General features: G+C 47.2%; 1 long non-coding RNA gene and 1 pseudogene across 2 annotated transcripts in view; one reads left to right on the top strand and one right to left on the bottom strand.

The window, feature by feature from the left end:
* Positions 1–15474, top strand: part of LOC139108285 (uncharacterized) — a 152310-nt gene that overhangs the window by 47615 nt on the left and 89221 nt on the right. The window lies entirely within an intron of this gene.
* Positions 10984–13886, bottom strand: LOC139108165 (uncharacterized; annotated as a pseudogene).

Here is a 15474-nt window from a genome sequence, read left to right as displayed (position 1 = left end):
CGGGGTTTTGTTAAGTTGCGGTCTCGCATATATCCGACACGATCGTTTCATCGATGTGGGACACGCGTCGCGTGCATAAAGAATCATTTTGCTCTCTCGCGTGTCCTTGATTTCGTTTTCCGATATCGGACTCGTGGCGAAATGAACGAATCCAGCGCACATTCGTCTTAGTACTTACACGGTCGATGAAACCGAACCCTTTAAATAATCGCGAGCCGTCGCGACATATTAATATGCGCCCGACAGCACAAGTCATATATGAATATTATTACATCTAGATTTTCGTTTTATTATATTTATGCACGACGGCATAAGACTTAACGTGAAACCTCGTGGCGTAAAACTAATCTGACAATCCTTGATTTAAAGACAACAGCTGTTTCGCGCGATGTAGAGAAAATTGCATGGAATTAAGATTCTTTCGAAATAATATTTTCGCGAGGGAAGAAAAAAAAAAATACTTCGGTTATTTATAGGTTTGTAATAGCCGCCGCGTACACCGTGTCTTGTAAAATATAAGAAACGTGCGATGCACGTTATCGAGAAACGATTTGAAGGTATGTTAATGCGACTACGACCGTTACAATATACATACAAGTTAAATACGATTTGTACGGCTGTATAAATTCAGCATTTTACTGCCCGACGTAAGGGAAAGTCCTGCATCGAAAGTGAACGCTGCAAACGTTTTTATTATATTTTATAGTGATGCGTTGTAAAATTTACAAGAAATTCACGGACAATTTATTTGGCGGCAAAAAAAAAAAAAAAAGAAAAAGAAAAGGAAAGGAAATAGGTGAAGACGCCCGGCAGCAAAAAAGTAGGGTAGGAATTTGAAAGGGGAATATCTTATCGCGTGCACAAAGAATGCTGTTAACCTGTCGTAAACCAGTGTAAATGGCACCGCTTTTAAAAAGCGCACCGGTATTGTAAAATTAATAACGAACTCTGTTTCTGACACTCGCGTGTTTTCTAGTTCAGTTTTAAATTTATCGTTTGTGCGTGGCTTATACTTTTTATCGAATTTCTAGTGGCGAAATTTATCTGACGCGTCAAATAACTAAACTCTCTTTTTTTTTTTTTATCTCTCTCTTTCTCTTTCTCTCTCTTTTTTTCTTTTTTTTTTTTTTTATTAAAATCCCTCAGAAACTGCTCGATGAATTAATCTCTTTCTCGAGAAACGTTTTGTCTGGAAAAATTTGATTTATTCGACGTCCAGGGTGCGTAAAGCTCACAAAAACAAGAATGCCGGCGCGCGCTCAACCGAAGATAGAGCGAGTTATATTACAGCCGCGTCTCGAATAATATCTTTAAGCCGCAAAGCTGACGGGCTTACGGCTTACGGGCGACATAGTAAAACGTGTATATTCCCGGCCGTGACGGCGCGAAAGTGGCAGTTTGTCGGATCGGTAACGTCTGTCCGTCGGATTCCGAATTGGCGCGCGCGAGCTCAGTTTCTTTCGTTACGGGTGTGGATGCAGCGAAGGCCGGGCTCACCTACATTCCGCGAGTCCGAGCGAATAATTCGTGATAAGACGGAGGAGGGGGGTCGGTGTGCGCGTGTTAGCGCGAGCGCGGAGGAGAGCGAGCGGAACGCGGGGCTGCGTGCCTGCTGGTAATCACGCGCCGGGATAAAGTTATTCCGGGGCATAAATAACCGACATGTCTGGAATAAGGCATTAATTTGTGTTATTTATCGGCCATTACGCGGCAAAGAAACATTCGCATGGGAAATAATGTATCATTCTCAACACGCGTCCGCGCGCTGAACCCGGACGGGGAATCGAGGATGATTCGGAATACCAACGAACCGGCGTGCAGAACGCGCGGTGCGGAGAACCTTCGTCGCGCGTGGTTACGCAACCCGTTGTGGAAACTGGCAATTTTTTTTCGGGGAGGAGATACGACACCGCCGACCGGTCCCGATTTGGCAGCCTTCGGCGAGCCTAGCGAATAACTTTCGGCTTACGTTCTCGCAAGCTCGCCTCCTCACCCGGTATCATCTAGCACTCGGAAAACGCGTTTGACGCGGCGGTTTTATGGCAGGCAGTTTCAATTGTCTCGCGTTATCGCAAACATGGGCCGCTTCATAAAGACGGCGCAATTATAATACGGCGATAAAACGTGCGCTCCAATAAGCGAAAACGAGGCAATAATTAAGTCGGCCCGCGTTGCCGGCGAGTAACTTAACTTCTCGAATAACAGTCCCGGGAATTTTACACGCGGCCGCTTAAGTGGCAAGCGTAAGAAGGTATTCGCGCGTGCGTTGCGTATGTTGGGCGCGTAATTACTCGCACAGCGGATGGTGGGCCGTGTTTTCGAAACGGGAATGCCGTACCGTTACGTTCATTCGAATAACTCGATCAATTGCTCCGCGCGTTTTTCGTTTAATTGAGAAATATGTTCCCCGTATATGTATATGAGATTTTAAGTTTACCCGCTGCATTAATTTTTTGATTATCTTAATTAGTACTATCCGTATCCGTTTTATCTCAACAATTTTTTATCCAAAACTGAACTTTTGAATCTCTTAGCGACAATATAAAAATAATTATGCCCGACGAAAGCGCTTTTCTCTTTTCTTTGGGGGTTTTAATTATTATCGTTATTAAGTTTCACGTTTGCACGTGTCTTTAATTTTTCAATTATCTTAATTATTACTGCCTGTTTCCGTTTTAACTCAACGGTATTTCCTATCCAAAACTGGTAATTCCGAATCTCCTTGGCGACAGTATAAAGGAATTAAGTTTGACGTTAGCTCGTTTTTACATATACAGTATCGGCGAGTACGTTACTCGCTTATTGACTCGGGTCGCGCATTACACGGCGATAAAAAGATTTCTCTCTCGTTTCTGCACTGCGTAGAGCGACGAAATTCAAGTTCATTACGAATTACAAGAACGCGCGGTGTGGTCTCGTCAGTGTTTTAATTATTTTCACGAGCGTTATGTGGTGTTTCGAGGAAATGTTCAATGCGCAATTCCGCCGCTACGGTTGAGGAGATAAACGCGAGTCCATTTTGACGTGTCAGCTAATCTCGCCGTGACATATCACGGTGGCTCGATCGATCACCAGGCCATTACATTGTCTGATTCGCCGCCGCCGCCGCCGCGATAAATTATTACTACCGATAAATCGGTAAAGAGAGAGTAACGCCACCGGCGGATAGTAACAGGTCCAGACGCGAGTGACTCGTGCAGATAACTCGAAACACGTTGCCCTCTCGACAAGGTGTCAGAGCTAATGCCAGTTTCCCTTACTCATTCAGCAATCGGTTCGCTACGCTAATTTACGCTTGAAACCTCATTCTATTCTCGCGAGCTCCTCCTCGCCCTGGGAATTGGCTATTGACGCTGCGCTACAATGCCGCGTAGACGCGAGGGAAAATTAAATTGTTAAAGCGGGGAAGGTACGGCGCTTTTGATTCAGCGTTTCAAATATTTCCGCGACACGCGCGACAGAGACGCGGCGATAAAATAATTCATAACGCGCGACGCTTTTATTTTTCATCGTCACTTCGTGTTACATCTCGTCTCCCGGTCTATACTTAAGACGTCATTCGATAGAGATTTATCCCGTGCCTCGCTAATTTTGTGTTTGCGCGTTACTTTTTCATTCGATTAAATTATCTGGGAAATCTGAAAATCCCGGGCGACACGTCGAGGCGAGCGTGAGATAAAACGGGAGTTTTCAGAGAGCAACCGGGTACAACGAGCAACGTTTGGTTCGAAACGGCCTGTTAATGACGAGGCTTTAATTTAGGAGGAGGAAATATCTGCCTGGCGGCCGTCTTGTCGGCTGTTGTCGAGCATTATGGAAGCCTATGTATCAGAGTGATGAACGATGCTCCTGCGACCGCGGCGCGAACGAGACCCGAGAGCAAATGAAGTGAGCCTGGGATGGATGCAGAGATCTGGTAACGACCGGCGTTTGCACGCGTAGATCTTTAACGGCGATAGAATAAAAAGCCTCCGTTTATTTTCAGTTTTCTCCTATTATCTTCTCGTTTGAAATTCGTTAAAATCGTATTGCATCACGCTCGACGACGGAGTGTTTTAAACGCTTAAAATAAATGAAAATATAAAATAATATCGTTTAGCGTATTTTTGCCTCCGCTAGTGATCAAAATATAAATCCACTTATTATGTCGTTGCGACGCCGCGGTACTTTATCACTTATTTTCGGAATAGGAATCGAAACAAAAGTTTATAACATTCGATCGTGGAACAACACGATCGCATCAGCCGTTATCTGCTAATCTTTTTTTTTCTTTTTCACTTTTTTAACTCATAAATAATCTAAAGATCCTTCTATGCTTGAGAGATTGTAAGAACTAAGATATCAGGATCGATACTTTATCAAACACGATTAAGATAGAAATAAAAGTCGTAAAGTAAATTTAACTGAAGCGGCGTAACATTTGATTAAATAAATCGATAAGATATTAAAACGATAAAATTTTATTATTGATATTATCTTTAAAATAAAATGTTATTCCGCGCTATCGCTTCTAAAATAATATACCTCGGCATGTATAAAAAGATCTATTATCACTTTATAAGTGTTCATAAATTTTCACGATTCGAGAATTAAAAGAAATAGTAATCTGCTCAGTTTAAATAATGTCTGTCGTTATCGTCGGAACAATTTCTAATATACAGTATTATAACGCGAGATAAATTTATTGTTTCTAATATCTTATATTAAAACGGATCAAAAAGCCCCTACACATAGAATTTTTCGTGGGTACGTTGACGTCACCGCAATCCCATTTATTACTCCTTTCATAAGGAATTAAAAGAGAGATCTGGCGATAATGGTAGCGAAACTTATGCGTACGCGGAATTGCAAAATGGCGAACGTGCAGGCAGTAAATCAAGATACGAAGCTCATCGGGTAGCCGTATATTGCGACAGTTATACGAGCCATCCATCATCATTTAGAGGCGGCATCTATCAGCGTCACCACTCGCGAGAGCGATAATGACGATTCAACGGCTTAGCGGCTCGCTTTGACCCACGGCAGCCTCTACAATCGTTAATTTACAGGCCTTTCCTCCGCCTCGACGGTGTATCTCGCGTGTACCCGTCCGATAAAGTCGACGGCTGTCGTGGTAATCGGTTCTGTCAGTGGTTCTTTCCATAGAAACCTCCTCAAAAGCGAGTCTCGATAATGACTTCGTACCTCGCGCGGCCATCATCGCGCACGCAACGGCGCGCTACGTGTCCGCGTTGGATCTTCTCACGTGCCTTCGGCCATCCATCGTGTCCGCGGATGCATCGCATCTCGAATCCGATAATTCCAGGTCACCGGGCAGAGAGGCGCGATAAAAAAGAGCAATTACGTCGAGAGCGGGGCGGGGCGGGGGGAGAAAGCAGGAAGGGGCGAGGGGGTCGCTCGCTGTGCCGAGAGGTATCAGTCATATTTTTCTTCCCCGAGATTTTTCGCCGCGAGAAGTCTAGAGACGCGTTAGAATGCTTGTTCCACGGGCAATCGGCGAGCGGCAAGCATCGAAGAGAGGAGGCCAAAGAATGGGGCGGGCCAGGCTCCGAGCATTGTACGTTGATAGATGTGTCAAATCCGGGTCGTATTGTGCGCGCGGAGATAAATGGAGCCCGGGTGAAGAAGCAAAACACGTGCTTTTGTTGCCGATCTGCTCATCGAAGGTAATTTGGAGCGCTTCTCCTCGATGATATCCGTAACGGTGCAGTAGTCGCGGCGTACACATTTCGCCTTGATTTAACCACGACCGCCGGTAACGATCAATCTATCATTACTGAGAGCACTTTGCATATCAAATCGGTCATCGATACGTATTCCCGCTGCGCCGGGAATGCTAATGCATCCTTGAGAACACGTAATTTGTTTAACGGTTGCGTTTTGTTTCAACGAAATTGATAATTCGAAACATACATACCGCGCGCACACAGGCGCGCATCCCTAAAATAAAATAGCTATCCTGCTGGCAGTTTAATCGGTAATATGTTTCGGGAGTAAATAGCCGGATTCTGATAAACACAAGTTATGCGCTTACGCGCAATGTCTTTTCGGCCGTCCAATAAATTAAAGCCTCCCCTCGCCCCGATGCGCCCGAGCATCCGCTATTCGGTACGAGAACGTTAGTATGATTATAATTTATTCTTGATTAGCATTAATCCTCACGTTCGCCCGGTCGCTCCCTCTTCTCCCTCTCTCTCTCTATCTATCTATCTTTTTATCCCTATTCAGTTCTGCCCGCCACCCTCCTCTCTTTACCTCTCTTTCAGCATTAGCTTCACCGTAGCTTTTATTGGGCCATTGGTCCGGCCGTAACTTACACTTATGATTATTAATGCCGACAGATTTATCGGGGATTGGCACGAAAATCTGAAACGCGAAATAAAATGGTACATAAATTCAATTAAGGCCGGGTGTCGCGCGTGAAAGTATCATAGCCGCGGACCTATCGCGCGACATGCCGGCGGCGCCTCTCCTGAGCGGGCCGTCCGTCGTTGGATATCGGTGTCGATAACTCGGGTATTTAATTCGATTGCTATAGCCGAAAGTGATACAATGTCCTCCGCGATGTCGTTGAAAGCGAGTAAAAGTCCGCGTATATAAACGTATAAAACGGGCAAGCCGGGCAAGAATAACTGGATATCGAGCGCCTATCGATTCGGCCGTTCAAATTAAGTGCGTCGAAAGCGCTCAATCTAAACGGCTGCTCCACGAATATTGAGACCGTCGGGATTTACAAACGGCTGTGCATATACATTCGCCTCGCATGCCTGGCGAGTGATAAATAAACTGTTTAATGCGCTGTCGTAATATTATTTACAAAAATCAACGAGAGATTTATGCTACGCGCGGGCATGTCACTCGAAAGGTAATTAAGGTCAAGGAAGAAAACGGATAAACTCTCTAATATGCTAATTATAAAAAAGCACGGACGTCATTATAACTCGTTAATCACTCTCGGTCTTTTAAATGCCTCGCGACCTCACTCAATTAGCTGTTAACTCAGCGCGATCGTCTCTTCCTCTCACTTTCTTACGCGCGGGGGATATATATATTTTTCTCCGGGGAATTCTGTAGCGCACCGGGTAATTATAAATATCGGGGCGAACGGGCGATCAATATCGGCGCATCGCGTTAGTCCGAGTGACGTTATCAATTCAAAACCGGTATTAACCGCGGTAAGAAAAAGCATCAATAACCGAACGCGTCAAGATGTCACCATGCTTGATTAATGGAGTGACTGTTGGGTGGATAATGATGGATGAGGAGCGCGCCGTTTCTGGGTATGGATGACTAATCAGTCCGCGTTTCTCCCCATTGAAAATTTCACTATTAAATTTATGTAAGCGTCATCTAATAACCGCAGTATTTGTAACAATATCGGACCCGTAGTGCCTATAAATGCATATTGCATGAAACTGAAGCCTGCGCTATCTCTGATGGACGTTTCCGATAACGCGGGAAAATATGCTTCGAGGCGTCGCGTATGAAAATGAGCGCGACGCGAACGGCTGTTCAAAGATATGCAAAGATATGCCTATATTGTAGCAAACACGAAATATTCTAGATACGGCTGTGCGCTCTTTTCTTTTCCTCCCCCCTTCCCCTTCTTTTTTTTTCTTTTTAAGTAGGCTTGTAAATTTTCGACATGTTAATACGAGATGCGTGCAAGGCACGTCAGATAAAACGCGCTATCACTGCGTTATTTATCGACAGACCCGGAAATGGCGCGATATCCCCGGCGATATCGCGACGAAACGCGATATTTTACATACGCGCAATCTACAATTCTTAATCCGCGTTTGTGTGCTCTCGCCACTGTCGGGTCCCCCGGGACTCGAGGAGCGACATTAGCCACTCTTATCCATTCAAACAAAATGTCAAAGTGCCAGATGATAATGCGCGGAAGATAAATCAAGCATGCTGAAAAGATGACGGTGATAAATGTAAACACGTCTGCCAGGCGGCCCCGGAGATAGTTACCGAGATACACGACGGGTCGTGACTGATGGCGATGTCGTGAGATGTGGTATCATAATAATTCATAAAGGCCGAGGCCAGAGGCTTAATCGCTGATTAATGAAAGAACAGACTTGTCCCGATCTCCGCTCCTTCTTTTTCTCATTACGTCTCTCTCCTTATTCAGCCGATTCTCCAACGTCGCTTGCCGCTTCTTCTTCTTCTTCTTCTTCTTCTTCTTCTTCTTCTTCGTCTTCGTCTTCGTCTTCGTCTTTTCTCCTCCACCGTCTTCGTTCTCCTACCTCTGTTTCTTAGCACGACGGTGCTGTTGCCTGACGTATGTATATGTACCGGCGGAGTGGGACGAGTAATCCGACATGTGTTCGTTTGGGCGATAGACCCAATTAATGTTGCGGCGGCCACGCTGTCCATATTTTTTTTTTTCTTTTCTTTTCTTTTAACGTGGGGAAATTTATTTACGCATACCCTCTTCTCTGAAGAAGGAAGAGGGTTATGCGGGACTCGGGTCTTATGCCGCTAGGACTGCCCAAGGAAAATACCGCGCATTCCTTCTCACCACCCCTTCCGGCGCCGAGTCACCCCGGTGTTATTAGGTGAGTTCCCCGCGCTTCTCATAAGGGTGGCTATGGACATTGCTCCCCAGCCATTATGTGTCCATGTCACCCTTTACCACCCCACGGGAGAGAGGGTGAACATTCAAAACCGCATCTGTTATTTGATTTACGATAACAAGCCACTCAAGAGGCAATCTTGTAATCAAACAGCTCGCCGTTCGCAAAAAAAAAAATGAAAAAAAAAAATTGTCGACAAGTATCGCTCTTTCTTATCCTTGACATCTTTAAAATCAATATCTGTATTCGAATGCATCTCGAGGACGACTTCTTGTCAAAGTGAAGCGTTCGTTCGTAAATTACTTTCCTCGCTCTTTTTACGCGCGTCTTGTCTCGTAAATATAATTTGACATCGCGTTTCCGCCCTCGTACCGCTGATTTTAAGGCGAAGCGGTTTAGTTTACGGAGATTCACTGGAGCGGCCACGTGTGCAAAAAGATAACGGAAGATAATGTTCTTATCGACGATGTACTCGACCATGTACTGCCGCCATCTAAAGTTATCTTCTATCAACCCGCAATCGAGGCTTCATATCGCTGCATTTAATTTTAAATACGATCGCTAAAGGGACGTTTACTATTCCGCCCGATTGAGTGGGCGTTAAACTAATGGTTGATTTACACGAGGTGCTCTATTTTAAACGCAACGACGTCGCTGCTAGATTCCAGATCAATTATAACGCGCGCTGAATATTTATGTCTGAGAAATGAATATTTATAGCGGAAGATGTGTAACGTCTCGGCTAGACACTATACGTTCGAACTGTCAGCCAATAATTATAACGTGAAGCGGCGGCGCGGTGCCCCGTAAAAATAATTCGATATTTTATTTTCATTTAACATATCGCTGGGCGATCCAAGGCACCGTTTCCGGCAACGGGATGGGGTAACAAATGCGCATTATTTATTTTTTATAACCATTTAAAATTATTTATAATCATGAATATTCTTATCTTCAATAATTACCTCGTCAGAGGGTTTTTTTTTTTTTAGAAAAGCAAGTTTATATACTATTAAACGCACGATATAAACGTTTGCAAGTCACTGCACGAACTATTTTTATTACAAATCTCGCTGGTTATCTTAAAAAAAATTACACAAATATAAATTAATTTTTTTTGAGATATGTATTATTTTTATAACGATAACTTTCTTTAGATTTATATTTAATGTGTTGTAAAATAAATATAAATTAAAACACGAATTAAAAAAAAAAAAATAATAAACCGGCCCGTTTGAAGTGGAACTTATATCAGAATTATCTCAAGTGTTTTTGTAATTAGAAACTGGTTAAATCAATTTGAACGCGGAGGTCCGCACAAGGGCCGTAATTATATGATGGACTGTGCCTGTAAGAAAATGTATCAGTTATTATCTGAGATTTATTGCGTTTAAATGATAAACGCAACCGCCGGGGTAGTCCGAGAGGCAAAATGATGTTGATCGATAGGTAGTTGACGGGTAGTTGAGGGCTTGTCGAAGCCTTGACCCTGGTCTCGCCGTCGGCGGCTTTAATACCAGCGGCTCGCAGAAGCCGATGCTCTTTCTGCTGTCCAGATCGAGGCTCAGCTGTCCGTTCAGATAGGAATCTGGCCGGGGCTTAATGACGGCTCGTGACGGACGGGTATCGAAGCCGCCAAGTCGGCAGCGGCCAAGTCAAGGGGAAAAGAAAGAGTTAACGGAAGAGAGAGAGAAAGAGAGAGAGACGGGGGAGGGTGGTCGGTAGTCAGACGTGTCACATCTAACGGCGCCGCGAGATCTACGGCCTCGTTTTACCGAGTCGGATTCTTTTAGGGGCTCGGCGGTGGTGACTCTCTTTCCATTGCGCCCGCGAGGCGCAGTTGAAACGCGAAGAAAATGGAATCGCGAGGCGCGTTTAAAATGTTCGACGGACATCGATATCCGAGCTTGATCGACATCTGTCCGCCGTCGAGTTTTCGCTCTGACAATATCGGCACTCTCCGCGCATCGTCAAATCACAAACGCGGCGTGACACCCTACGCCGAGACATACGTGCATCTGCATTAGATATTAATTGTGTTACGTATTTAAATTGATTCATCGCTGCTGAGACATTCATTGATCATGTGAGATATCTGCATGCGCAATGACTGTCAATATTCGCGCTCGTGGATAATTAATCTTATAGTCACTCATGCCGTGAGCAATTTTGCAATATCGTGTAAAAGGATTACGAATAAAGCGGTGGAAATTTTAAAAATACAGGCGCACGCAACGAGGTGAGAAGTTAAAGAATAAAAAGAAAAAAAAAAATTCGCATTTAATCTTTGTACAGTACTCCCGTTAGGAGAACGAAAAAATTCTAGATTTCCGAGATGCAAAGAAATCTTGGCGTATATCTGAGCAATAAAGCATAATGAAACCATTAGGCGACTGCGTCACGTAAGCATGTAGGGTCCCTTGTTTCCCTTCTGCGATGGTAACAAAAGTCCGACGTACCGCGTATGGACATTGCTTGCACTCGTCGGCGTGAGGGAAAGAGAAAGAAAAAAAAGAAAGAAAAAAAAAAAACGGGGGAGACTGGCCGACGGGTGGAAGATGAAGAGTTCACTGTTGTGTACATACGTATATAAATTAACGAGACGAGAGGCAGCAATAAGTAGCGGTCTCGGTAGCGGATAGGAAATTCCAGTAGCAGGACTTGGAGGCAGCAGCGGATCAAAAGGCGCCGACCATCTCGAAACGGTGGTGCAGCCAGACCTCCCCGCCTCCAGAATAGGCCGCGGGGAGAAGGTAATAGATTGCCCCTTTCTGACTTTTATTGTACCAGAAAAAGCTTGTCAGACGCAACAACATCGAGAGCGCTCCCCGCGTTCTCTGTTACGTGGCAGAGGAATCGGGCGCCGACGAGCGGCCGCGGCGGGTAGGTTGGGTCCACGTCAGAAGGGCAGAAATGCGCGCGGTAGGATTTACGGACACTTTTTTTTTTCTTTCGCGCACGCGAGATACGCCGATAAGCGGAGCGGGGCGAGGCCCCCAACCCCTCGAGGTAAAAGACGAGAGGAAAAACAATAACCCGATAATTTCTCATCCGGATGTAAAACGGGCGCTTGTTTGGCAGCGAGCGAAAATCGGCCGGTCGTCGATCACCGGGATTTAGCGCGGCCGAAATTACGAGTCGTTTCGAACGTCGTCAAGGGGCGCAATTGCGACTGGGGGACCGGTGTGTCTCGGACGGCGGGAAGGAAAGGTAACGGGGTAACTTGTGAATCCTCCGGTACTCGTAACGCTTTCGCGAAGACAGGCAGGAGTTGCGGAGGTGGCCCTGACGTCTTTACGATGAGAATTCGTCTCTATAAAACTGTCCCGGTCTTCCTATACCGTGCGCCTCCGTCGCCCACCCATTCGCCCTGGCTCCGTGGACTCGCAGGCTCCGCCGTTGTAACGTTGATACAATGTGCTTGGCGGAAACTAAGAATAGCTAGGGTAGCCGTTGAGAAACGCGCGATAGAATAGCTCGTGTACGAGACGCTCGTAACCAGCCCGTAATACAAAGGGCACGAGAATACTCGCGTGACGTGAATGCCCGGACGTTTTACGAACGGATAAATTATCATCGGAATATTAACTTTGACTCGTCTTGAAGTTATCAGCCCGAGTTTTGTGATTGATTACAAAAAGAATGTTTCAATTCGAAATGCAAGATATCGGCGTCCTGAATCTCGTAGCGTGATTTATTCAAGAATATAAAGTGTTTTTGAGCCAAACGATGGAGTCCATTGACGTACGATGGATTAAAACTTTTTCGGATTTGCATTCGGATTTATGCCCGACGATATACAGCTGTCCCCTTCGTTAAGGCCTCTCCATAAAAGAATTCAGCGCGCCGTCTCTTCCTCCCGCTCCTTAATTTAAATCGTTTCATTAGGAGTCGCGCGAAGAGAAAGATGGAAGGTGGAGTAAGAGAGAGAATTTCGGCAAAAGCGTGCGCGACAAAAATTGCATCGGGAGGCATCACTGTTAAATGTTAACAACTGGAGAATTCCAAGGGAGACGCGGTCCTTTGATGCTCTGTGCGTGGTGCTTTGCGGGGTACCGGAAGGTCCGGGGAGGAGGGGAGAGAGCGCGGGAATGTCTCGAAGGAACCGGGCACGGTTTAAGACACCGTGCCCGCTTGCTTAAGTAGCGGTTTCTACCGACGCGTCTACGCGTCCTCCGGCTGGCGTGTTTCGTCTTTTCGCATCGCAGACAACGACAACCACAACCACGACGACGACGAAGAGGAGGAGGAGAACTGACGTCGGTCCGCTTTGCCGTGGCCCGCGGCTGTTCGTCTACGTCTCGGCGGGATTGATGGCCCCCGCGCTACGTGCCCGACGTATCCACTTCTCTCGTTCGGTCCCCGCGCCACCAGCGACCGCTAAGCCGATCGAAGTCACTCGAACATCTTACATTTATGGAATATCTTGAAATCTCAGTTTCTCCCCTCCCCCGTCGCCGTCGACGGCCGGCAGTCCGGCGATTGTTCCCGTTCGCCGTTCTCGATTCGACTTGTCGCCGGGTCCTTTATCTACCGCAGCATCAGGCGGTTCGCGATCGGGACGCTGCCGCGAAGAACCTGCTTATCGTGCCAGTAGTTCGCCCCCGCGTGGTCCGCGCGTCATCGTAACTTGAGCGAGTTATTTTTCTACGGAGTAGAAACGTACCCCATAGTTCGCCCGACACGGTAATACAGGTGCTCTTAGCCGGCGAGCGTTACGAGGTCGACGCGTAACGGCTTGCGGGAGTTAGTCCGCGAGAGAAGCGATGTACATTATCACGTTCGCGATGCTCGTGTACGCGGCATTTCTGTTGACGGTCGTCCCGGAGAGATGCGTTCCGCGCTACCGAGGAGCCGGTCGTGGCGTTTTTCTGACTGCTGTCCGATAATCGAACGAGCCGAGAGCCCGCATTCCGCGCGCGAGACAAGCGTGTCTCGAATCACTCGTCGCGATTCCTCATCGGCGGAAAGAATGGCACGTCGATCAAAAGCGCCCGCCGTACGGGCCGAGGAGGGAGGCGTCGGAAAAAGGCTCTAACCGCTAATGACGTTAAGAGACACTCATCTCCGCGGTCGAACGTCTCGTAAATCTTCTCGGCGATGCCGCCGTCCAGTCTGTCGGCTGAAAGACAAGACTCAGCCGAGCGTCATTGATTTAAGAGGAAGAGAGAGAGAAAGAGAGAGAGTCGGTAATTCAATTCAGTTATTAATTAATTAAGATTCAACGACACGCCGTAAAACAGAAATAGCGATGCCGCTGACGCAAAGCCGGCGCGCCGTTTCCCCTCGAGCATCGCGTGTGCAAATGTCAACGAGCGATAAAATAAAATTCGCGGAGATTAAAATTCCGGAAATGTTTATTAGGTCGGGTGCGTAACGAAGGCGACGGTAAAGAAGGATTCGCGTCTACGAGAAGTGACTTCCCCTTTAGCGTAATAAATCCCGCGGGGAATTACGTTATTTGGCAGAACGCATAACGAGACACGCGCAAATCTCACGCTCCGCTCGCATTTGTTCATCGAAGGAGCCAAGCGAATCTTATAAATCCGTCGTGCGACATTCTCGGGCGATTTGCATCCCTCCGAGAACACTTGGCTCGTCGCGCCGATTTCGCGGCAGATGAAAGGTGAGGCGGGCGGGAGGGAAAAGGGATGCGGTCTACAGCTGTTGTCCATAACTCAGGGGAACCGCGTATTACCGCTGAGCCGCCAAAATCGGCCGTATCTTATAATTTCGATATTTATCTTCGGTGTCGCTGTCGCGAAAGCGACACGAGGAGGGGGGAGGGATAATGAGATGCGAGAGTCGTTTACGTATGCCAAGCACTTTGCATACGGTGCCCGACGTGTGGCGACATTCACGACCGGTGTAATTATATCCGCGGGCCTTCATTATCGTATCGCTGCCAGACGTGGCGTTACATCGTAACGTGGGATCATACTAATTCGATCACGGCCAGACGGTGCTTGGGTTTCCGGAGATTCCGGCCGGCGCGAGATGAATCTGTAAATACCCGCGGCGGGAAAGAGAGAAGGGGAGCGGTATGCATTACCGAAGATAAAAAAGTTATATGTATATCCCGATAACACGCTTTCACTACGTCCCACAATAGTGGAGGATACTCCGTACTTGGCACCATCCACCGTCCCTCCTTCTCTCTTTTTCCATTCTCTCTGCGCCGCTCTTCGGAGGGAGGCCGCTCTTTTCTCTTCCGAAAAAGAGGCCTCACGTGCACGGTAAACGGAGAGACGTCTCACAAGCTGTCACTCGTCGGAATTTGTGGCGGCAGGCGGAAGAGAGACGGCGACGACGTTTCGAGCGGCCGTCAGATCGCGGGGACACGGTCAAGCGTGGCCAGGCGATCGGCGCTGACGCCGGACGGTCGACTACTCGCTCGCGCGCGCGGTGCATTCGGTCGGCTCGTTCTCCCTGCACACGTCGCATGCTAAATATAAAAGCACCTCGCGGGCACCACACCACCGTGGTTTGTATGCCTACGCCATCTTGCATGGAAGAGTCATTTGCGTTAGTCCTGCCCACAGAGGGCAACCTGGCTCCGCCTCCGGTTGCCGGTTGTACATAAGCAGAACCATCTTTATTACCCTCGGGCACTAACCGTAAAGGAAACGAGCCGAAGACCGTCCGGCACGGGAGAGGGAGAGAAAGAGAGAGGCTCGATGCTGGATCGGCGCGGACGGGTAGACGGGTCGTGTGACGAAGAAGAGAATGAGACGGAGTGAGCGGAGAGAGAGCGCGTCTTTCCTCTCGAGATCGAGTGGCCGTTTCGTGGATCGGCTTGAAGAATTATGGTATAAAGTGGTGGGGCATGACGGTGCCGTAGGCATAGTTTGTCTTTATAACGTCTGCTCGGCCAAGGTGGAACTTC

The sequence above is a fragment of the Cardiocondyla obscurior genome, linkage group LG14 (assembly GCF_019399895.1).
Source record: "Cardiocondyla obscurior isolate alpha-2009 linkage group LG14, Cobs3.1, whole genome shotgun sequence".
Classification (NCBI taxonomy): Eukaryota; Metazoa; Arthropoda; class Insecta; order Hymenoptera; family Formicidae; genus Cardiocondyla; species Cardiocondyla obscurior.
This window is presented reverse-complemented; position numbering and strand designations above follow the sequence as displayed.